This window comes from Canis aureus, chromosome 7, assembly GCF_053574225.1.
Source record: "Canis aureus isolate CA01 chromosome 7, VMU_Caureus_v.1.0, whole genome shotgun sequence".
NCBI classification, from domain to species: Eukaryota; Metazoa; Chordata; class Mammalia; order Carnivora; family Canidae; genus Canis; species Canis aureus.
The window spans coordinates 29,595,564-29,622,147 of record NC_135617.1 but is presented as its reverse complement, the minus strand read 5'-3'; the positions used below and the strand labels follow the sequence as shown (position 1 = coordinate 29,622,147).

General features: G+C 36.6%; 1 long non-coding RNA gene across 1 annotated transcript in view; it reads left to right on the top strand.

Annotated features, from left to right (window-relative positions):
• The window catches only part of LOC144317198 (uncharacterized), a 169,909-nt gene that overhangs the window by 8,889 nt on the left and 134,436 nt on the right, over nucleotides 1-26,584 (top strand). The window lies entirely within an intron of this gene.

Genomic DNA, 26,584 nt, shown 5'->3' with positions numbered 1-26,584 from the left:
CAGCCAGCTCCCCAGCCCTGGAGTCAGCTCCCGCAGTAACCACCGCAGTTCCCAGGCCACACTGGCCTGGATGCTCCCAGGGTGGGGGCGTTGACCCGCCACAGCACGGGGGTGCCCAGCAGTAGAGTGTCCTCACTGTCCTGTGCCCTCCCTGCCTCTGCCTGTCCCAGGGGAGCATAGGATCCCAGCTGTGTCCCCTCGGTGCCCTGGGGTCCGGGGCCTGCGCGCTGGAATCCCGCTCCCGGGCCGGGGCTCCCCAAGGCAGCAGGGCGCAGCCCCCTCCGCCCCGAGCCCCCGCCTGACTCACCGGCTTCTCCCCGAGGCCCCGCTGGGGCGCTCCAGCCCTTTACCGCGCTCGGCCCGTGGGGTGTGGGGCGCTCTCCCCCGGGCGCACCTCCTCTGTTAGTGACCCCCGGAGACTGGAGGCCTCTCCGCCCCTCCTGCAATCCTGCCCGGGTTCCCTGCTAAGCGCCTTTCCGACCGGGAAGAACCCGGTGCAGATTTTTAAAGTTCCCACTTTTCCAGTCTGAGCCTTCCTGTCCTGGAGGCTCTCCCCCAGGCCTTAGCCCGGCTCCTCTGGGGGCCCCTCCCCTACTTGATTCTGTTTTATTTTTTTCCGCCTTCCTACCTTGTTAGAAGGGAAAACCCTTCTCTCTGTAGCATTCCAGCTGTTCTCTCTTCAAATCTCAGGTCAAAAAAAAAAAAAAAAAAAAAAATCTCAGGTCAGATTCGTAGGTGTTCAGGATGGTTTGAAAGTTATCTAGGTAAGTGGTGGGGCCAGGTGAGTTGAGGACCCTACTCCTCTGCCATCTTGCCCCCTTTCGACCAGTGACAATTTATTGTTCCTTGGCTGAGTTTTTCCAGCGATAATTTTTTATTTCATTTTTAAAAAGATTTTATTTATTTATTCATGAGAGACAGAGAGAGAGAGGCAGAAACATAGGCAGAGGAAGAAGCTGGCTTCCTGCAGGGATCCTGGTACAGGACTCAGTCCTGGGACCCTGGGATCACACCCTGAGCATCCAAGGCAGATGCTCAATGGCTGAGCCACCCAGGCATCCCTCCAGAGAGAATTTAACTAACACCTGTATTAGCTATCTAGTACTACATACTAAACCACCCCAAATATAGTGGCTAAAGATAATAAACCATTCTTATGGTTTACTAATTCTGTGGATTGACCGGCTGCTCTTCTATTAATCTCATCAGGGCTTACTTGTGCGGCTCACTTAGTTGGTGACTGGGATATGTTTGAAGGCCCAAAATGACTTCACTCATATGTCTGTGGTTTTGGTACTGGCTGTCAGCTGGCATGATATGGTACTCCTCCATGTGGCCTCTATCTGGACTTTTTCATAGCATGATGGTCTCAGGGTTCCATGGTAGAAGCTGGAAGCCTTACTACTAAGGCTTAGGCTCCTGAATTCATACAACATAATCTTTAATACATTCTATTGGTCAAAGCAAGTTCAAGAGAATGGATAAACAGATACCATCTCTTGATGGAAGAGTGACAACATTTCATTGCAAAAGAGCATTTACACAGAAAAGCAGGCTTTGTTGGAGGCCATTATTATACTGATCTACCACACCTTATTTTAAAGGGTAGCACATACAGCTCTTCCTAATAAATTGAGGTATGCTTACATACAAGTAGGTGGGGACACCTGACTCATTCTTTCTCTAATGGTGGAGAGAGAAGTATCTGATAATATTAACTCCACTGGCCACTTGATGTACCAGCTGGTTGTATCTTTTTCTACACTGAGATGCATGCACAAAGCTCCTGGATCTCTACCCTGAAGCGTTGCTGAGAAACATGGACAAAAGTAGATTAGGCAAGCATGAAATGTGTATAGGAAACAGAAGCCAAGGAGTTCTACAAACATTGATTTAATTTTTTAGTAATACTTTACCCTTTTGCAATAAATAGTTTAAGAAGCACTGAACTTTTAAAAAGTTCAAGAGTAGGGCACCTGGATGGTTCATTTGGTTAAGCTTCTGACTCTTGGTTTCAGCTCAGGGTATGATCTCAGGGTAGTGAGATTGAGCCCGGCCTTGGGCTCTGCATTCAACATATTTACTTGAGATTCTCTCCCCCTTCATTTGCTGCTCTCCCTGCTCTTGTGCACTCGTGTGCAGTTTTGCTCTTTCTCTCAAATAGATTAATTAAATTAAACTAAAAATGAAAAACAAAAAGTTCATGATTATGATGAATATGGAACTTGCACAAGATACTTGCTAACATTTAATAACTTTGGAGCCACAATGACAATACTATTTCAGAACCAGAAGATACAAATATGATCAAAATCTTCAATATCTACCTAAAAAACAGTAGGATTTTAGAAATAGTGTGCCCAAAGATAATAATTTAACATACAAAGTTGCAGATGTTAAGTTTACATAAGACCTCATAAAGCATGACTTAAATGACTTTTCATTTAGATCAGATAACTGCTTCACTCATATATACAAGTTTTTGTGCATATGTGAGAAATGAATCATTAATAGCTAACATGTTTGCACAGTACTAAAAAAAAGTGCAAATAGTTAAATGACATCAATATGACATCAGTATCAGCAAAGGCTTCAATACAAAATCAATTGAATTCACGAATAATTTTATTTTTTAATCTAATTCGTGAAATTACAGAATTTTATAGTTTCATTCTATCAAAAATAAAATACAGCTCATTACTATAAATGTGAAATCATTTTAAAAGTTCATCATTGAAGGAAAATTCATTGCTTTTGTAGTGAAAATACAAATAAAATTTTGGTGAGTAAGGCATCATAAAAAACAATTTTTCTAAATTAAAAAATCTATAGATCAGAAATATACTTGGAATTGGTGGAGGCATGGTTCAGAGCTGATGTTGAAAAAAATTTAGCAGGGTAGTATAGAATTTCTCTTTTGGCTGCCCATCAAAAATTGGATTTTTAAAATGTTTGATGCTTTAAAGGACTCATTTTTTTTAAAGATTTTATTATTTATTCATGAGAGACACACAGAGAGAGAGAGAGAGAGAGAGAGAGAGAGAGGCAGAGATATAGGCAGAGGGAGAACAGGCTCCATGCAAGAAGCCCAACGTGGGACTTGATCCCAGGACTCCAGGATCATGCCCTGAGCTGAAGGCAGGTGCTAAACCACTGAGCCACCCAGGCATCCCCAAAGGACTGATTTTTAAGTTAACCTATTCTACCATGATATTAGGTCTTTTTGAAAGCAAATCTTTTATATTAATTAGAGTTGCATTTTGTCCAAAATCGCTAAGACATATTTAGTCAAATAATCAAGAAATGCAGTGAAGAAGGTTTAACTTTGAAGTTTTTAGCAAATTTAAGTTAATAAAAATTTGTAAATATGAAATATTATTGTACTTAAAGCAAAAAAGGAAATGAACAAATTAAACCAAGAGAGTTCTAATAGCATACAAGAAAGAATTTTGAAATCACATAATTGTAATTTGGAATATCTTGACCTAAAGAGAAATTTTTGATGTAGCTTATATTTTAATCATGTAAATTTATATTTTGCCCTGGAATGAAACAAAATTAATAAAACTTAAAGATACTGTAGTATCTAAATTCGGCAAAATATACAAATGAATAATGAGTAGAGGTAGCTCACTGATGAGTTCTGTCTTATAAAAATATTTCCTGAAGAAAGATAATCTAAATGGAGGCAATAAGTTTTTGAGGAAATATTATGAAAGGTAATGTTAAAAAATGTAATTGGCACTATCATCCATTTGTCGGAAGTTTTTGAATTTATCAGTTAGAAAGAGTATTTTTTCTATTGAAAATATCATGATCTATAGAAATGAATCAAATGAAAATACAATTAACTATAATTTTAACCTCTGAAGAAGATTTCAGGCATTTTGATGAAAAAAAAATGACTACCTTGAAAACTTTTTTTTTCAGAAAATGCTATTAATAAAGATAATTAGAGAAATTACATAAATACATCATAAGTACTATTACTGCTTTTATTTTATTAAAGATTTTATTTATTTATTCATGAGACACAGAAAAAGAGAGAGGCAGAAACACAGACAGAAGGAGAAGCAGGCTCCCACCAGGAGCCGATGCAGAACTTGATCCGGACCCTAGGATCAAGCCTTGAGCCAAAGTCAGACGTTCAACCACTGAGCCACCCAGACGTCCCTGCTGCTTTTACATTTTTAATGTTTAGGTAATTGATATAGAGAAGGTTTTTGACATTTTTATTAAATATATACTGATGTAATGGATATTAATATTTTTATTTGATTTATAAATAGATCTTTAAGCTTACAAAAATAGTAAGCATTTAATAAATATAACAGCTATCACAACAAATAAATTGATAATAAAATGTTAATTTAGTATTAATTATATCAACATTTTATAAGTATAAATATATTTCATATATATGGGTGTATATAAATAAAAATATATTTATTTCAAAAATGTTTTAAATATAAATATTTTATAGATCCACTATAAAATTAATTTCTGTCCAATATATAAATATTATAAAAATTATATATTTTCAATTACTTTTATTGAGCCCTTTTAATCTGAAACACAATTTTTATTTAGATAATGAATGAATCATGTTATTTATGGTTCTTTTCACATTTGGTCCATAGCCATTTCTTTCAGAACTCCCCCAGTCTTCATATTTATAATCTGACAAATCCAAACTTCTGCTTCAGCAAGTGTTAGTGTTGGTAGCTTCAAGTGTTAGTAAGCATGAAATTGCCTCCACGGTCAAAATAATGTGAAGTGTCAGAGTTCTGTGGCAATGTGATAATTAATAATTATGCTAAGAAATAATAATTATGAGAAGCAATAATTATTATTTGTCATTCTATTTATTGTTGTGTTTTTTTTATTTTCTGGGATAAAAGAAATTGTATTTTTGGAACTTAGGCTTCAGTGTAACACTACTAACAGTCTGGAAGACTGCAAATATGGATCATTAGTACTTATAATATATTTGACTCCTATAGCAGTTTCCAAAGGGCTCAAAGTGACTTTACATACATTAGGTTATTTATCCTCATTGTTTCTAGTGAAGTAGATTTTAAAGCCCATTGTGTCCATTCTATTGAGGTTAAGTCTCATGTTTCTTGCACTTCTTCAGAAAAGTATGTCTACTTATTAAAATACTTTTACACAGGGATCCCTGGGTGGCTCAGCGGTTTAGGGCCTGCCTTCCACCCAGGGCATGATCCTGGAGTCCCGGGATTGAGTCCCACATCGGGCTCCCTGCATGGAGCCTGCTTCTCCCTTGCCTGTGTCTCTGCCTCTCTCACTCTCTGTGTCGTCATGAATGAATAAATAAAATCTTTAAAAAAATAAATAAATAAAAACTTTTACACAGTTTGATCAATTACTCTGAAAAAACATTTCTGTGATAAAATTATCCAGATAATTCAGGCTACAAAATGGTAGATATACATATAACCTTTTCTCAAACACCTCTAATAGCCTACTTTCTAATATTGCCTAAATAACACACATATTTTTGACATCTGGGGCAGTATACCTTCTAAGTGCCTTACTTTTGTTCAATGTACTCATTTTCTACTTGAAGACTTACTTATTCAGGACTTCCATTATATAAGCATTGGTCTTTGTGCTGCAAAGATACAACAAGGAGGGTTTACAATCTCAAAGAAGACACAGGACATCTACTCTGATGGCTATACTATTGGTTAGAATGGGAAGAGAGACATATGAGATGTACAGATGAAATGCTATGGAAGTTTGGGTGATAAAGGGCTTACTTTTCAGCTTGTGATATTAATCAGAAGTCACATTATGATTTCCTACCTCCCTAATCCTGCACTTACCTCTCTATCACTGAAAAGAATTTTGGAAATATAAGTAATAGAAGACACAATTCAAAATGTTCCGAACAAAGGATTTGTCATCTCATCTAACAAGAAGTCCTGAAGCAGAGAGGCTCCAGAAATGATTATTCAGTTGCCCAGTAGTATCAGTGGCATCCTTTTACCTTACACTCTGCCTGTCTTAGCACATTACTAGGCTCACACTTCAGATCCCAAGATGACTACTGCAGCTTCAGGAATCCTATTTTTTTCATAACAACGTCTGAAGGCAGGAATAGAGACCCTATGTCTCCTGTAGGCTTCTTTATAAGAACTAATCTTTTCTAGATGTGTTACCTCCCACTAGACCTCCCCCAGCATCTCATTGGCCAGAAGTAGGTCACAAGACCCTTCCCAAGTCAGTCAGGGGCAGTGATTAGTTACCGTAACTAATCTAGATTCCTTTCCCATAGGAATATAGTTGTATAGCATAAGGTGAATAACTCTTCAAATCTTCAAATTTGGATCTCTTCTAATGAGAAAGTAGTGGAGGTGAGGAAAAGCTTTGAATAGGCTACCAAAAATGTCTCTTAAATTACCTCTAAATTGGTTCCTTCCCTAACTGTCCTATCTTATATCTTGGTACCACAAATCTCCCTCTCACTTAGTGGATTCAAAATCTTAAAGTGGTTCTTTGACAAGACTCTTCTGTTGCCCCCATATCTCATTACCAAGCATCCCAAATATTAACTCTCATATCCTGAACATGCTTCTCAAGTTCCAGTTAAAATTTCACGTGCCCGGAATGTTGCAAAAGTCTTCTAACTGGGAGAGCGTATTAATTTATCATCCAGATCGAAATATTTTTGAGGTTGAAATATTGTGCTATTAATTATTTTATAAGGAAAATAGGTATAAACTATAATCAACCCAATATATGCTTCTCCTGCCCCTAATTCATCTTTTTTTAGTCCAGTTTTCCCATTCCCAATTCAATTTTTCATCTTCTCTAAATTTCTCATTCTGGAGGTCAGCCCTGATCATGCCACATACTTGTGCAAAAGCTTTCAATGGTTTTACTGCATGCATATTTAAACACAAATTACTGACCTCAGGACTTGGGGATTTCCCATCATCTTCTCTCAAATTAAACTTTCCTGGCTTGCCTTTCATTATTTCCCAAAATATAAACAACATCTCAGCTACATACTACCCTTCAGAAACAGGTTACCTATAAATTTTTAAGTGTGTTCATACTCTCCGACCCCTACATGTTCTCTAGTGTGGTTTCTTCTGTCCATAATGCCTTTGTCTTAATGTCAATGTCATACCCATCACTTGAAGTTATGGCAAATGTCTTCTCTTTAACCAGTCAGTTGTAATTCTGTGGTTTTTTTTCATCCAACTGGTTATGGCTATTATGACCATATTTTTGGAATAGAGACCAGAACTTGAGATGTGTCATGGATTCTGACAATGGGATGAACCCCAAACTGATCATACAGGGGCTTTTATTACAACTGAATTTGCCAGTTTTCCCACCTAGAGGCTAGGATCTGCAGTAGGAGAAGATGGGCCTTACTTCTCTCGGACTGGCATATTGATTTATGGACATCAACTTCTCCACAAATATGCTCATATAAATTTCCTAATAAACAAATCACTAGGACTACATAGCTATCACACATCTCTTTGATTGGCTTAAAGATCTGTTTCAACACAAAAATAGTAACACTTTTTACCTGTTGGAGGGGTGAAAACAGTAGAAAGAAGACAAGGGGTAGGACAAACTTTTTCTGTATACCCTTCTATACTTTTTTGATGCTTGAATTATTTACATGTATTGAGTATTAAAAACTAATTTAAAAGCATAAAAGTTTAATTGGAAAATATGTCTTATAATAAAAGGTTTACATTTCAATTTTTTTCTAAACACATACAAGGTCTGTAGTCTAATGCTACATCTTCATGGGAATTTTGCACATAGAATTTATCAGAGTCAGCAGCATTATTAACAGATACAGTAGAAAAGAAACCAATTATTCTAATAAAGAGTGGTAATAGATTATTTTACTATAAAAGGATACAGTAGAAAATATAACATCAAAGATTTTGGTGATGCAGATTTCCTTGGAAAAATCTTTTTTTGCTTTGATTAGGATTGCACAGACAAAAGGGAGCAACATAGATGGTGTCAAAAGGTACCAGCAACTTCCATTTCATTTTATTTTTCTACATTATGTTGTTGGGTTTTGTTTTGTTTTTTGTTTTTTGGTTTTTTTTTTAGATTTTACTTATTTATTCATGAGACAGAGAGAGAGAGAAGAGAGAGAGAGAGGCAGAGATACAGGCAGAGGGAGAAGCAGGCTCCTTGGAGGGAGCCGGACATGGGACTTGATCCTGCATCTCCAGGATTAGGCCCTGGGCTGAAGGCGGTGCTAAACCACTGAGCCACCCAGGTTGCCCTACATTATGCTTTTAAGACTTAATTATTCTTGTAGATCTAACTAATTTATTTTAACTACCTTAAAATTTCCCATTAATGAATAAATTGCAACCTGTCCATAACCTTACTGATGGACCTCAGGCTTGTTTCCTTTGTGCCCTGTTATTAGAGTGTTACAAAGAATAACTTTGTGTATGTGGCCTTGTGCACATGTGAATCTGCATGCTGGATCCTGATCAGAGGGCAAGTGAAGGGGTAGGGATAGCAAGAAGTAGATAATATAAGTGTCAGTGCCAACTATCCTCTTTCCAGGTCCTTGGCTGACCTTCAGAAACACATATTTTCACTTATACTGTGTTGTCATGGGAAAGCAGAGAGGCTCTTCCCTCCTACTGTGCCTTGAGAGATTATAGATTTGAATAGAATGTCAAATGAATGCCCCACAGCCTTCTACTGCCCTTGCCAGAGTCAGGGCTGTTTACACATGTAGTTTGCCATCTGCCCACATCTGGCTTCACTGCCCAACCTTAACACTTTAAGTGAGTGTTTTCACACCTTTTTTGAAAATAGAAAAAATTACGTGGGCAAATCCCAGAGTTTGCTGTGCTTTAGCTGGTTAAATGAACCATAGGCGAGCAAAAAGGGACAGATCAAATATACTGGAAATGTGCCACCATCTTCCTTTATGACTATGGGAAAGTCACTTTGTCTTGCTGTGTCTCCATTTCCTTATTCATGAAATTAAACATTCTTATGCATTTTATTAAAGTAATAAATAAAACACCTAAAAGTGTTAATTAAGTATACCTTAGCATTTTAACCCTTATTTACAACTGAGAAAATAGTCATGTGCATGCATATTAACTTTGACCATCAAATGTCACTTTTGGTGATCCAAATGTCTGGAGGCAATGGTGTGATTTTGTATGAAAGTAAATCCATTGCTATCACTAACTTGAGTTGTCTTGCAAAGACTTCCTATTTTATTTACTGACACTAACCCTCAAATCTTTCTTAGGGCAGTATTTTTTTTGTTTAATTTGTATATACTTCACATTCTTGGTGAAGATTGAAGTCATGATAATTTTACAAAATCAGATTAGGGATTTTCTATGGACCAAGATTCTATAACCCCTAAAATGCTTATTTTAAACAGGGAAAGTAAATCATTACACATTTCTGGTTAATAAAACCACTGAGATGGTTTCTTTAAACTTCATTAGATTTTTTTCAGTCACTCTGGATTATGGTAAACAAAATTTTCTAGCCTTAGTTCTGAGAAGATCTTGTATCAATGAGTGTCCAAAAAAGATGAAATTGGTCATTTAATACTATTCTTTTCAAGATCCAGATAAAGCCTTAGATATGTTCAGACCAACCTTGTTTCTCTAGAAGTTGAGTAACTGCCAGCCTTAATGAAGTAATACATCATTTTAGTTATTAGTATTTTAAACAAATTAGTTTATCACAAAAGCTAGCTGAGATTAGGATCCTTCTAGAAATAGGACTAGAAAGGAGGTACAGAACCCCAGAAATTGAGTATAGCAGTACAAATTGGTATGTTGTAAAAAGAAGGTATTCGACTGGTGAAGTCAGCAGCTTGGAATCTGAAACCATCTGGAGGAGAGATGGAAACGTTCAGGAAGAGAGATGATCCTCAAGGCAAATTTTGCCTACTTTCAAATTCTACCACCTCTGAGATAAGACTGGAAGCCCCACAGTTCCAGGGCTTCTAAGAGAGTTAGCCTTTTTTGAAAAGCAGCTGACAAAATCTGGGAGAATGGCCCAGTCATACTGGCTATTCCACTTTCAAATCTATGAAGTCCCTAGAATAAGAATAATCTAAGTAAGAGGATAAGAGACAATAGGGACCATAGAAGAATAAATAATCACCACTAAGATTTATCTTTTTTTATTGTAAATATGTCTATTTGAACCATAACCTTTCAAAAAGTTGATAAATAAAACACAACTTTATAATTGGTCTTTGTTTGACATGATGTGAATTATTAAGCCATACAGCTTTTTTTTTTTCTTTCCAGGTTTTTATTTAAATTCCACTTAGCATACAGTGTAATATTAATTTCAGGTGTAGAGTTTAGTGATTCATCACTTAGACACAATACCCGGTGATCATCACAAGTGCCCTCCTTATTGCCCATCACTCATTTAACCTATCCCCCACCCATCTCCCCTCCAGCAACTCTCTATTTGTTCTTATACTTGAGTCTGGGCTGAAGACTCCCCACCCCATGTTTGTGTGTTTCTTAAATTCCACACATGAGTGAAATCATATGGTATTTGTCTTTCTCTGACATATTTCACTTAGCATAATACTCTCTAGCTCCATTATATAATTGCAAATGGCAAGATTTAACTCTTCTTTTTTGTGGCTGAGTAATGTTCCACTGTATATATATATATACCATACAAATGGTGACTGTAGATAATGCTGCGATAAATATTCAAAATTTGTAGATAATGCTGCTATAAACATTCGAAATACTTTGAATCAGTATTTTTGTATCCTTTGAGTAAATGCCTAGTAGTGTCATTGCTGGATCATAGGATAGTTCTGTTTTTAACTTCTTGAGGAACCTTCACAATGTTTTCCAGAGCGGCTGCACCAGCTTGCATTCTCACCCACAATGTTAGAGGATTTCCCTTTCTCTGCATCCTCGCCAACACCTGTTGTTTCCTGTGTTGTTTAACTTTAGCCATTCTGACAAATGTGAGATGCTATCTCATTGTACTTTTGATTTGAATTTCCCTGATGATGAGTGATATTGAGCATCTTTTCACAACTATTAAGCTATAGAGCTCCTTAAAAATATATAGACTCTGTGCCCCATCTTGGACTCAGAAATCTGTTTTCTTCACAAGATTTACCAGAGATTTATAATTCATATTAGCATTTTTAAAGAACCATCTTTTGGCTTTGCTGAATCCTGTCACATGTTTGTTTTCTATTTTATTTCTTTATGTTCTCATATTTATTTTTTCCTTCTTTATACTTTCTTTGGCTTTACTTTCCTCTTTTCTAAATTCCTGGGATGGATGTTGGCTCATTAACTTTTAACCTTTATTTTTGGGAATTATTTGTATTTTAGGACTATAAATTTCCTCCAAATTTGACCTTCAATATACCTTACAAGTCTTATTTGTTTTATTTGAAAACAATATAATCCTGTTAAAAATATTTTCTGATGCCCATAGTTTTTTCTATTAATTTGTAAATGTTGTTTCTTAAAAATCAAATACATTGGGACATTATTATTGTCTTTTTAATTTTTATTTCAAAGTTGTAATTGCATTGTGGTCCAAGAACATGCACCACATGGATTCAGTCTTTTGAAATTTATTGAAATTTGCTTTCTGATATTTATAAGCCTGTCTTTTTTCTTTTTTTTGCTTAACTATGTTACATATTTAAAAAAATAATCCTTGTATATGAATTCTAACATCTGAGGTCTCTAGTTTTGTTTTTCTTGCTTATAATTTGGAAGTTTCACTCATAATGCTTTGTTTCCTTGTGGGTTTTGTTATTTTTTACTATAAGATCCACATATATTTACTGGAAAACCATTTGTGACAAGTCTTTAAGGCCTACAATAAAATTTCTTTAGTGGGGATTTTCTTTTGCTTATATCACATGTCTTTACAGCTCAGGACTACTTTGAGCTAAATTTGGGCCTAAAGTTTTTTGGGCTATTTAGGTGATATGATTTGGGGCTGCAAAACTGCAGGAAGTCTAGCTTGTAGTTGTAAATTCTCAGGGATATTCCCCCCTTTTGTTCTGCACCAGTCCAAGGGATCTTCTCTTTGCATTCTCTTCTGGTGGGTAGTGATGGTGAGATGGGGAGTCAGGTTTACTTTAAGTTACTTTTATTCTAAGGCCATAGCCCTTTGGGGCCTTAGCTTTATCGGGATAAGTCCGCTATCAAACATTCCAACTTAGATTGATTTTAGGATTCAATTTATGTCCCCTGTACACCTGACTTAATCAAGACAGGAGCTCAGTTTTGCAATCCTCTATGGGTATAAGCAGCTTCCCCTCATTTCCATTCTTAGATTGTAAGCTTACTATATTTTTAGCTCCTCAATGACCTTAAGAAAACAAAAGAAAAATATTTTACATCAATTTTTTTCAGTGTAAGAATTGGTCTAAATAATCTAATATGACATATTACTCAAAATTTGTCTTCAGCTTGATTCATTCAGCCTGGCTTTTCCACAGAATAGAAGACATGGCCATCAGCAGGTCTGGATCATGACAAGAGCACAAAAGGATTATTCCCTCCTTAGCTCTAGGATGAAACATATTCCAGGGATAGACTCAGATGGACTCACTGTAGCTGGGATATAAGGTATTGAATTGGGGACAGACTCTGTCACCAGAAGAAGGAAAGTAGGACTGCTGGGGAAATCAAAACAATAGTGTCTACTGTGCAAACACTATTTAATTCTTCACCACCATCAAGAGGTAGGCATTCACTTTCTTTTACCTGAGGAAAAAAATGGCTCCGTGAAACTAAGCAGCTTCTCCAATTTCATATAACTGGGAAAAGCAGAGCCAATTCAAACCTGGTCTCTTTGATTCCATGCCCCATGTTCTTTTTTAGATTGACTGATTGATTGATTGATTGATTGATTCATTCATTCGAGACATAGGGAGGCAGAGACATAGGCAGAGGGTGAAGCAGGCTCCCCAGTTTCCCTCATACCCCATGTTCTTAACCACTACATTCTTCTGCCATGCCCTTCAACTGGTCACTCCCTTAGTGTGTCTCTAGTGGAGCAGGACCCAGGACATGGTACTTCGGGTGGATGGTATGGAAAATGGGAGAATACAAGTGGGGAGCTTGGTAGCCAGTGGCACCTCAGTGGATGTGCTGAGATAGAGAGAGGGGGAGGCCATTAGAGAAACCAAGTACACTGCATACTTTACTTTTCAGCCAAGATGGGCCTGAGTCGTGGGAACGTAAGTAAATGGGACTCAAATAAAGCTAGACTTTTTACACTGCTTTGCTTTCACTCTATAACCAATCTTGATATACTGTCATATCCAAAAAACCCAAAAAGCATTGAAAGGGTTATAGGCTTTCACTAAAGTTTTAAGAGGCAGAAGCAGTGTACAGGTGAGTGTGTAGCACATACAACATAGCAAAGCTTCTTTTCCTTTAGTGCCATGTCTCCCCAAAGATCCAGTTTTTGTGGAAACTGCTCAAACCTTCTGTCAGTACCAGCTGTCAAATTCCAACTCATTTCTCCTCCTTCTTTCTCTGTGTACCTTTGGTTTCCACCCTGATCTTGGATGGCCCTTTACAGGTAGCTTCACCCCATATTGACATAGAACCTTATACTCCACTTGTTTTCAAACTTTTTTTCTTCCTAGAGTGCAGTATCTGATCAGTCCAAGAAAGACCTAGTAGTCAAAGAGTCCAACAAAAGATACAAGAGGTAGGAGAGAAGAGAGCTTTGCATATACTCTTTGCTTTAAAGTTTCTTTTTTGCTTTCTTCCAAGTTTTCAATGTACATAATCTAGGCCTTTCAGGAATGGAAGATGAATCTAAATAATATTAAATGTGAGGTAAGAGCTAAGTATAAAAGGATCACCGTGGAAAATGATCTGCCTTATGAGATAAAGCATTTTGTTTTCTTTGTAGACACTGAAAACACTTATCGGATAGAATCCAATGTGTTAGATTGTGTTAGCTTAGAATGGAATTGTTCTTTGTCCTTCAGTGTCTTTGTTCTCAGTGATAATGTTCCTGTAAAACACTATTGCTAATCTAATATTGCATGGTGTCTTGAGCTCCGGATCCTTTACGACCAGATGGCATGTAAAGTGATTCAGTATCTATGTACAAGTGATTTCAAGAGAAAATGTACAGATGATACAATGACTTGCAGACATGCAGAGTTGAAGTCAACTGCCTCTCAGCAATAAATCAAATGCTCTGATAACTGACCTGGCAGTTTTTCATCTTGGATTTCCATTTTATTCACCAGAAACATCCTTGTGGGGAAGCTTAAATGCTTTTGAAATGAACGCAAATGAAATTGGTTCTTTACCAAAAGATGACACTAGACTTTATTTATCTAAAAAAACAGGTTGGATTAATTTGAAAATTATTTGTCTTGGTCTTTGTGTTTTGTGCTATTTTTATCATTATGCCTATCCCTTAAAGAACTAGACACTTCTCAACAGCCACAGAATGAGGTTAAAAGAAACACACACACACACACACAAAAGACTTGTTTAGATAAAATCAGCTTTCACCCTGCCTTCCAGCATACCAAGCACGCACAACAAAACAATCTCTATGGTTACCCTCCTCCTTTCTTTAATACCACTCACCATGGCCCACATTATTAGAATACATACACACACCTGTCTCTCTCCTCACCAGCCTCTGTACCTCTTAATATAGGAACTAGAGGGATAATATCTGCCTCATGGAATATGCTTAATGCCATATTTTTTAAAAGATTTTATTTATTTATTTATTTATTTATTTATTTATTTATGAGCGACACAGAGAGAGGCAGAGACATAAGCAGAGGGAGAAGAGGCTCCCCACAGGGAGCCCAATGTGGGACTCCATCCCAGGACCCTGGGATCACACCCTGAGCCGAAGGCAGATGCTCAACTGCTAAGCCACCCAGGTATCCCTTAATGCTGCATTTCATTAATTCTAAGAGACATTTACTTCTTAAATTTTAATAATTCATAAATAAAGATGTTTCTTACAATAAATAGCATGTTATATAAGTGGCAACCTTTTTTTAGTGGCATATAAAAATAATCATGCATCTTATAATTGATAAAGTCTTGTATTCAGTGAAATATGGTGCTGAGATGTACCTAATAAGAGATATTCACCCAAGGTTTAGGGGAATCTGTTAATATATTTTAGTTAAGAATATCAAGAATAGGAGCACCTGGGTGGCTCAGTTGGTTAAGCATCTGCCTTCAGCTCAGGTCATGACCTCAGGGTCCTGGGATGGAGCTCTGCTTCTGGCTCCCTGCTCCCTGCTCAGTGAAGAGTCTGCGTCTCCCTCTCTTTCTGCCCCTCCCACCCCCTTACTCCCCCAACACATGCTCTCTCTCTCTTTCTCTCTCTAAAATAAATAAACAAAATCTTTTAAAAATTCAAAGAATAAGTGACCAAATAATAGAACTTTAGAACATGGACTGGGAAAGAAATTTTCTAAAAATTAAAGAAATCAGAGTTACGATTCAGACAGTACATAATTACTGAGCATTTACCATTTGTCATGCACTGTTCTTGGTGCTATTGACAAAGAAGTGAACAAAATAGTCTTGTGGAGTTTACAACATAGTTATAAACAGAGGGAGAGGGAAAGAGTCTTTTAAGCAGACTCGGCATTAAGTGTGGAGCCCAACATGGCTCAATTGCAGATCTAACAACCCTGAGATGATGACCTGAGTGGAAACCAGGAGTCAGACCTATAAACTGACTGCGCCACCCAGGCATCAGGGCTTGCCAGAGTTTTGAGCAAGGAATCATATGCTGCTTTGTGTGGTAGGGGTGAGAGGACTAGAGAAGGGCTGACATTAGGGGAACACAAAGGACAATAAGTAGCTTACTATAATAGTCCAGATGACAGGCGGTGGTGATTATGAAGGAGGTGGTAGCAATGGAGGTGGTTGTGTAATTTCAAAGGTAAAACTGTCAGGATTAGCTAATTAATTGGATATGGAGTATTGAAGAGAGAAATCAGGGATGAAGGCAAGATTTTTGGCCAAGCAACTGGTGAACGCCATTTACTAAGATAGGGAGGATTGTGGGAGGAATAGTTTGGAGGAGAAAAAAAATGAGTTCATACTGTATGTATTGAACTAAAGATGATTATTAAGATTCAAGAGGAGATATTGACAAATGAGTCTAAACTTCAGGGAAAAGGTAGAAGGTGGAAATATAAATGATTAAAAATTAAAATATATGTGGAATTTTAGGATATATGAAATCTCCTAGGCTCTAGAGTAATAGTATAGCATGGAAAGGGAAGGAGCCCTGGAGCAATCAGATATGAATGATCAGGGAGTCAAGGAGGAGTCAGCACAGGAAAGAGAAGAACACTCAAGGAGATGGGATGGGAATCAAGAGAAAGGGGCATCCCAGATGCCAAGTAGAGGATCAAGAGAATAACCTTGCTACATTCTACTATGAGATGAGGAAGATCTAGGCTGAGATGCAACCATTGTTTTTGGAAGCAAGGAGGGTATTAGTGACCTTTACAAAAAATAATTCAGTGGAATGTAGGGTCAAAACTTGGCTCGAAAGAGTTAAAGTGAGAACAGGAGCAGGGAAAATGAAAATGAGAAATAGCCATTATAAACTACTCTTTCTAAAGGGATACAGTTTTGGGATGTCACTTGGAAAGGATATAGGATCCATGAGAAGTTTTGTTGTTTTGTCTTGTTGTTGTTGTTGTTGTTTGTTGTTTTTTATTTTTAAAGATGGGAGACATAGCATGTTTGTACCCATGAAAGAAGGATATTCAATCTCCCTGAGTCCCTTCTCTCTAGTCTCTCTAAGATAATTACTTAGTGACAATGAGGGGAGAAGCATGCAACTGAAATAAAGTCTGACATCTGGTCTAAGTTAAACTCTGAAAAGAATATTTATTTACACTTTTATTACCAATTCTGTCTTACATTTCTGAAAGGGTTCTAGAGAATCAGTTTTTTAAAAAAATATCCTGATCTGCTTTGTTTTTTAATAAGAAATATGGGAGAGGGAGGTATTTTTACATATTTTTGATTAGCAATATAAAAGTGCCTGTAAATTCATTCAATATTAAATCATATTAACAACAGAATAATAAGGTCTCATCCTAAAAAGAAATAATCACACCGCTATGCTCCTCTTTTTCAATATCAAAGCTGACAGATAATCCAGTCTCATTAGAAACAGATAAGAGTCTCCTGACATCTGTTACAGTAGATGGCTGACATTACTGCTAAACACGTTGACTCTATTTATTATAGAAGAGCTATACTGAATAAATGAGGATTCTAGCCCAGTGGTTCATGGCTCTGGCTGCACATTTGATTTCCCAATACCTGTGACCCACTCCCAGAGATTCTGATTCATCTGGTCTGAGTTGGCACACATACCCAGGTATGTTTCAAAACGTCCCAGGTGATTTGAATGTGCATCAGGAGTTGAAAATCACTGCCTAGCATTTAAGCTTCTCACCTCACGGTGGAAAAAAATCATAGCTGACTGTAATTAAAAGGCTTGAAATTTGATCTAATTTCAAAGACAGAACACAGGAAACAGCCACCTCCACATGCAGTAATCCCCTACCGTGGATTCTCTCAACCACAGAGAGCACACTCACGTGACTTGGCTGGGGTGGCAGCTCCATGCACTGCCCAGTGAACGTGGAAGTGGAGCAGGTTGGCATCTGCGGGCAGGATTTCTCTTCTCCCCTAGTGACTGAGAAGACTATTTTCTCCCCTAGTGACTGAGAAGACTATTAAAGGGTCTCAGAGCAGTCAGAATCAAATTGGTTTTTCTTTGTTCTCTTAACTACATTTGACAGCTAGGCACAAGGAGAAGCTAGATAGTCAAAAACTTTATTTCAGGTGCTTGTTGGAGAGAGAGCAGGAAAGGAGATGGAACTGAGAACAAGAAAACACAAGGAGAACAGAATGAAAAAGACAAAATTCAGCTGAAGCCATATAGCTCTAGTGGCAAATCCACTTTGCGTTTCAATTGCACACAAAATTTAGGTCACAGTAGAGTTTTTTGCTTGAATTTTTGGATAATTATATCTATTTTATTTTGTTGGTGACAACAGCCAGGTTATTTTTTTTCTCTGGAAAGAACAGAATACCACAAGGAGGATCTTGGACTAAAGGCAACTTTTTGTTCTTTTATTTTTGCCTCAGAAATTTGATTTATAGGACAAAATAAGCAAAGGAAAAAATCTCTCATCAAAATGAAAATAAAGAGCTAAGTTTAACCCCAGTGTTACCATCATTATTTATCTATTTTTCTGTTATTCAATTTCTTGTTCAATCATATAAGTTCTTTCATGGATGTTTCACTACAGAATAGCTGGCCTTTTTTTGCATTCCTGGTCTTTCATCTACCATCTATTTGTTTCCAGTTAAGTTTGAGAGGCAGAGTTGGATTGATAGAGTGAAGCCCTGGTTGCCTCTGCCTCCGGGCACATTATCTTCATCAGTTCATCCATGCTCCTCAGGATATTTAGTTTCTTGGCTACTTCCCTTCCTTGTAGAGCCCAGTCTGAGCCACAGGCACCCATGCTCATACACTTAAGGCACTTTCTTCCAATACATATTATCTACCTTTATCTAAGTGCATATCTATCTACTCATGAGCAATATATACTGTTCATTGTGAATGTGCTTTTACATTTATATTAACGGAATCAAACTATAAATCACACTATTGTTGTTTTTTTAATCATTCAGTGTTATGTTTTGGAGAATTCTGCATGTGAGTTTATGTAGTTTTTGTTTTATTTCTTTGGACTACTAAATAGCATTCTATTGTTTGTTTACATCCTATTGTAACTTCTTTTAATAAAGTCTCTTAATTTTCCTTTTAAGGACTATATGACAGTCCAACATACTGATACATCAATTTCAATCTAAATATCTTCTTGCTATTGTTTCTTTAGATTTTATTTACTCTTATAATTAATCTGTGTAGACATATGTATCTTAACATGTACTTATTTGCTAGCACTGCCATAACAAAGCGCCACACACTGGGTAGTTTAAAAAACAGAAATTGATCTTCCACAGTTTTGGAGGCTAGAAGCCTAAGATCAAGCTGTTGGCAGAGTTGATTTCCTCTAAGGCTTCTCTTCTAGATCTGTAGATGGACATCTTCTCCCTCTGTCTACACATAGTCTTTCTTCTGTGTGTGTGTGCATGTCTGTGTCCACATTTCCATTTCTTATAAGTCATACTACATCAGGGCCCACCCTACAGACCTCGTTTTACCTTAATTACTTCTTTAAAGACCTTATCTACAAATATGGTTACATTCTGAGCTATAGGGGTTTAGGATTTTAACATATGAATTTGGGGGAGGCATGATTTAGCCCACAACTAAAAAAACTAAGTATATATAATTATATGATATAACATCTTATAACTAATTATACATCTATATATATTTCTATATATGTATCATATATATGTACATAGTGTTTTCTAATTTTCTATGTAAGTTTTGAAAATGAATACCTAGAACTTAGAATATTAGTTCAAAAGATATAAACATTTTTATATACTCTGATATTTATTGTTTTCCAAATATATTGTGTCTGTGTATACTGCCAATTTCTTTTGGTGTGTGCCAGTTTTACCAAGTATAGCAAGCACTGGGGACAAAATTTAAATTAACTTTTCCTTTTTCAACAAGTTTAAAATTAACATTATTTTTCCGAATTTCGTAAGTCTCTGCAGGAGTAACTTCTGATCCCTATCAGCAAGTAACAAGTCAAGACTATACTTTATATGCCAATAGCATAACAATAGATAACAGTAGCAAAATAGGGGATGCCTGGGTGGCTCAGCAGTTTGGCGCCTGCCTTTGGCCTAGGGTGTGATCCTGGAGTCCCGGGGTCGAGTCCCACACCGGGCTACCTGCATGGAGACTGCTTCTCCCTCTGCCTGTCTCTCTCTCTCTCTCTCTCTCTCTCATGAATGAATAAATTTTAAAAAAAATCTCTAAAACAGTAGCAAAATGAAAATATGTTGTCATAGCTATACATATGCATCCTTATAAAGCATTAGATCACATTTATGGTTTCTGGTTGGACTGTCAGCGTTCTCCAGAGACACAGATCCAAGAAGATATATAGATGTAGATAAATATATACACACATACACACACATACACATACATACATACACACACATATGGAGAGAGGTTGATTGATTGATTGATTGATTTTAAGGAATTGGTTTATGTAATTGTAGATGTTGGCAAGTCCAGAATCTGTAGGGGAGGGCAGCAGGCTAAAGACTCAGGGAAGAATTTGATGTGGCAGCTGAAGTCGAAAGGCAGTCTGCTGGTCCTCCTGCTTAGGAAATGTCAGTCTTTTTTCTCTTAAGATCTTCAATTGTTTGGGTGAGGTCCAGTCACAATATGGAAGATAATCTGTTTACTCAGAGTCTACTTATTTAAATGTCAATATCATCTACAAAATATCTTCAACAGCAACACTTTGACTAGTGTTTGACCCAATATCTGGGTACCATGGCCTAGCCAAGTTGACACATAAAATTAACCATTGCACTGGGTATTTTGGGTTTTGTTTTATTTTATAACAGCTCTGTTGCTGTATAGTTCAATACAATTCACCATTGAAAGTACATAAATCAATGGTGTTTAGAATATTCAAAGAATTATGTAATTATCTCCACAATTGATTTTAGAAAATTTTTGTCACTTTGGAAAGAAACTGCGTATCCTTTAGATATTACCTTCCAAATTCCCTATTGCCCCCAGGCCTAAGCAACTACTAATATGCTGTTTATCTCTATAAATTTGACTATTCTGGAAATTTCATATTAATTGACTTTTTTGGTGGTCTTTTGTGACTAGCTTCTTTTACTGTATTTTCAAAGTCATTCATGTTGTAGCATGTATTAGTACTTCAATATGGCCAAATAACATTCCATTATGTAGATATACCACATTTTGTTTATGGACATTTGATTTGGTTTCACTTTTTGGCTATTGCATTATGTTGCTGTGCACATTTGTCCACTTTTGTGTGGATTTATGTTTTCAATCTTGTGGGTTATATACCAAGCAGTAGAATTCCTGGGTCATATGGTAACTCTATGTTTAACCTTTTGAAGAACAGTCACACTGTTTTCTAAAATGGCTACACCCATTTTATATTACACAAGTGTTCCAGTTTCTCCTCACCTTTTGGCCAACACTTATTTTTAGATATAGCCATCCTAATGGATGTGAAATTGCATCTCATTTTGGTTTAAATTTACATTTCCATGATGACTAATAATGTTAGCACCTTTCCCTGTATTTACTGGCCATTTGTATATATCTTCATTGAGAAATGTCTGTGAATGTCATATGACCATTCTTAAGATGGATTGTCTTTTTATTATTGAGTTGTAAAAGTCTTTTATATATTCTTTATATCCTTATCACATATATTATTTATAAATATTTTCTCCCATTGTTCAGGTTGTCTTTTCACTTTCTTGATAGTGCCATTTGAAGCACAAAAGTCTTTCAATTTTGAAGAAGGCCAGTTTATGTTTTTCTTTTCTCATTTATTCTTTTGGTGTCATAAGTAAGATCCAGTGATAAATCTAAGGTCACAAAGTTTTACTCCATGTTTAATTTTAAGAGATTTATAGTTTGGACTCTTACATCTAAGTCTTTGATCCATTTTGAGTTAATTTTTGCATATAGTGTGATGTAGGAGTTCAACTCCATTCTTTATCATGTGGCTATCCACTTGTCCCAGCATCACTTGTTCAAAAGACTGTTTTTTCCTATTCCATGGTTTTTCCCCCCAAATGACCAAAACCTTTATGTTACAAAGTACACTGAAAAGTTTACATTTATTTCCATTTATTTTGTGAGAAAAATCTCTATTCCTTTTTATATTATATATAGAAAATCTAAAGAATACTTATTATTTTGTTAGGTTAAGGTGTTTTTAACTCTGAGTAGCACTATGGTTATAGGTATTTAGTGAGAAATGTAGATAACCTGAGAAGACCTTTGTGAAACGCATGGATCCATTACTTCAACTTGAAACTACCATCCATGTCATCCACACACTACTTACAAAGACAAGTCAAAAATTCATACCAACTGAATTCCTCCTTCCCACCTCTAGTTACAACTTTAGAAATTACTGTGGAAATTTAACCTTTAAAATGTGATAAATAAACCTCAACTGCACTTCTCCTTTCTTCTTCTCTTTGAAAGTGTCAAGAAACAGCATGCCATTATAGACCAAACTCTACTGCAGCAGTGAAGGCCAGAGAAATCATCAAAACAGCATTGCAGAGAATAAGATATTCTCGGGAAAAGTGATTACTTCTTTCCTTTCAGCTCTTCTTTTACCTTCCAAAAGACCAGTTCCATGCAGGAGGTTGCATTTCAAGTTCCTAATAGAGTTAGTATTGATTCAATAAAATCTAAAGTGAACAATAGATTCTAAATAACTCCTGTTTATAAGAAAACAAAACCCCCACAAATACCCAACATCCTTTCCCCAAAAAGAATAAAATGGAAAAATTTAGCCTATCAATACTTGTTATTCATCTGTATCAATTAAGATAGAAACAAATAACTAGGCCAATGAAACAGAATAGAGAAGCCAATAAGATGGATAATTGATATATGATGCTGGAACCAGCTTCTACTGGCTCCTAAAAGCAGATTGTTAAATCACTAGAAGCTTGAAATTGACATTTGGTTCCATAACATCTATTATGTAGATTCAATCCAAAGCTAATAGTTGATCTCTTCTGTGAAATCTTTATTTTTATCACTCAGTAATTTTTGAGAAGGCAGAAGGATTATTTTATATTTATTCTATATGTTATAGTATATAATTAATGGGTTAAAGAATTAATGAATATATTAACTGCCTTTAAACTCACAGGCCTTAGAAATAATTTTTGCCTTCTTGGATTTTATTTGCTTGGATATGGATTTCAAAATGTTTCACAACACAGAATTTTGCTTCAAACCTCAGCAGAAGCAAACTTTTAAAAGTATCTGCACTAAAGGTGTGAGATAAGACTGGATAACTACAAAATAAAGTAAGTTTATTTTCTGCTTACATATTCTGCTTGATCTGTCATGCCTGCTGAGCATAACAAGGTAATGAGGGGTACCCTAGATACTTCAGCCAGTAGTTGGGGGAGAGGTACAGGAGGTATAATGGCTTACATGTTTCTACCCTATTTTGGGCAAGGGTAGCTTGTAGCTCAAACCTCAATTACAAAGACATTTTTTTTTTTCAACCAAGAGGTGTTTCAAAACTTCTTCTAGCCCCAAAGGATAGCAAAGAGCACAGAACAAAGAGTGATGGAATATACTCAATACAAAGATAGGTCATAAACTGCAGCTTCCTGCAAACAGAGAGAAAAGTCCTTTGGGAACTTACTGGTAGCAGGCATTTTTTAAGAGAGAAAAATAACTCCTTAGCAATACAGTTGAGAGACTTGTACTTAGAAAGAAATTTGCACAAGTATCTAAATGAAGAATGAGTTAGATCCTGACTATAAACTTGTATGTCTCAGTATGGCTCTCGAAGAAGAGCAACAAGTCCTGTTATAGCTTGAGGGACCATGGAATCTGAGCTACCCCAGGGCAGAGACTATACCTTATATTCTCCAGGTTTTGGTGAGAAGGAAATGGGATGTTTGTGACAAAACCACTGCCATTCATTTGAGATTCACTGTTAGGCTAATAATTTAGTGAAATAATTTAGTGAAATATACAGCTCTTTTCATAATATGACTGGGTTCAGCTATTCTCAATTAATCCTTTACAAAGTCTGGAGTAAGCAAAATCCCTTGATCAATCCAAGATCAAGACTCTTAAATGGAATCACATGGATAGACTTGTAGGCATATTTGCATCAAGACTAAAGATCTATACAAAATTTCATGTCAATATATAAATTTTCCTAGGTAATGGGTCCATCATTTTCTTTAGACTCTCAAAGAGATCTGTGACCCTAAAAAGGTCAAAAGCCAGTATTCTGGATAAAAATCAGAAAACTGGACCGATCATGCCTCATTTGTCTAGTCAAGGTTCTGTTGTTCAGAGCAAGAAAACTAGGAAACACCCCACAGATAAAAATATTCATTAACAAACTTGTTTCTGTCTGAGTTTCCTACGTTACACTATTTTCATGGAGAAGAAAACATATGAGAGTGCAGCATAAACATTTTTCTCCAAAATCATTAGATTCAAAAAGTGTCCAAGAATTATAAATCTTTTCTTTGCAAACATTTCCGTTCATTTCCCGTTCAAGAGCAAAATCACCTGGTCTGCATATTCAGGCTCCATCTGTAAATACAGATCTGAAAACAAAACAAAACAAAACAAAACAAAACAAAACAAAAAACAGCCAAAAGAGAAGGAAGCAGAAGGGACAAGACGCATGAAATGATCTGTAGGTCTACTACCTTGTTTCATTTATGCTCTAGCACAAACCCCCATGTTCATTTCATAGCTGTACAAACATGACGACTACTACATGTCTGGGTGTGATGCTGAAGCCTGTGACTATGAACAGAGCAAGAGGCAAAAGATCAACTTACAGCCCTCACTGAGAATAAGAGAACTTCACAAAAAGCTGTTCAAATCTTAGAATTAACATTATTCCCATTCCACGCTTGGGGAAAACACTGAGGTAGGGAAATATTTGGCAAAAAAGGAAGGAGGGTGTGCATGTGTGAGTGTAAAGGACAAGTGACAAGGGAGAGGAGCAAGAAGAAAGGTAGCAAAAAGCTATAGTGTGGGCAGCCTGGGTGGCTCAGCGGTTTAGCACTGCCTTCAGCCCAGGGAGGGATCCTGGAGACCTAGGATCGAGTCCCACGTCGGGCTCCCTGCATGGAGCCTGCTTCTCCCTCTGCCTGTGTCTCTGCCTCTCTCTCTCTCTCTCTCTCTCTCTGTCTCTCATGAATAAATAAAATCTTAAAAAAAAAAAAAAAAAGCTATAGTGTGCTAAGGGCAGTAGAGTCTTCTTTATTAAGTAACAAACACAGTTCCTGCCCCTGTGACAATGTAGGGTAACATTATTTGGCCTGTGTCATGAGTAGAAATCTGTTTATTATGTGTTGCATATTTAGGATGATCCATTTCAGTATGTACTCCTATGGCCTCCAAGTGAGGCATCTGATATATACAGGACACAAAATCAGATCCCTTAGAATATCCAGGTACAACATGTGCAATATCAGACTTATACATCGGATCCCAGCTTGTGATTGGAGAAAAAAGTTAGACTGGACTTGTTGGGTAAAGGAATCAGGAGTTCTATAACATACAACCACTTCCAGCAACACGGTTTTGAGGACAGCCACTTATCTTCCAAGCTGTATAGGTCAGGTATCCACTGGATTGGAAAGAATAAGCAACTTGCAGTTTGGGCTGTTTTTTACATTACAACATAGCCTTTTGCAACTGGCATAGTTTTATATTTGCTTCTACCACATTTTTGAGAGCCACATAAAAAATTCATTTAAACTTATATAAAATTAAATATGAATATATACTTAAATATCTATAAAAATAAAAATGTATTTTTATATGCGCACACATATGTCAAGTCATATTAAATTGAAAGGCTATCTATCCAACGTGTTCATCTCCATTTAAAGGTCAGACCATGGGATCCCTGGGTGGCGCAGCGGTTTGGCGCCTGCCTTTGGCCCAGGGCGCGATCCTGGAGACCTGGGATCAAATCCCACGTCGGGCTCCCGGTGCAGGGAGCCTGCTTCTCCCTCTGCCTGTGTCTCTGCATCTCTCTCTCTCTCCCTGTGTGACTATATAAATAAATAAATAAATAAATAAATAAATAAATAAATAAATAAATAAATAAATAAATTTAATAAAAAAAAATAAAGGTCAGACCATGATACTACAAATTCCATTTAAGGCTATGACTAAGCTCCACTTTCTCCAGAGCACTACAGCCCAAAGAAAGTTTTTCCTGACCTTCTATTGACCTTATTTGAACTACTTAGCTGAGATTTATATGTTGGTAGGTATGTTGCCTTATATTGCTGTCTTACATAATTTTTAAACTCTTGAACATTTGGATATTCACACTTTTTTCCTCTATGAAGGTTTTATGCTCACTAAACATTGTATCTTAAAAAAAATAAAATAAAATAAAAAAGTAAACACTGTATCTTTTCTACTTCTCCTCAGTCCCATGTACAGAGTTGGCCCTCATTAATCAAGAACACCTGACCCTGCTAATTCACTGAATTTCGAGTTGGAACCTTCCTTCTCAGAATATCTGGGCTTCCAGAATTGCTAGGCTCCCAAATCTGGAAGAATGTCATTCTCTCTAATGAAATGTATAATGATCTTTTTAAAAATCATAAAACAATACATGGGAGATAAACTCCTTGTTTTTAAGGTTATTTGATAAAGTTGGAGGGGTAGTTCCCCTAGGAAATACCCTATCCTCCTGAAATAACCAATCAGTTCCTTGGCAGGTGGACCATCCACTGTTAACATCTCAGCACCTTTAACAGGAAGTTGCTTTTTC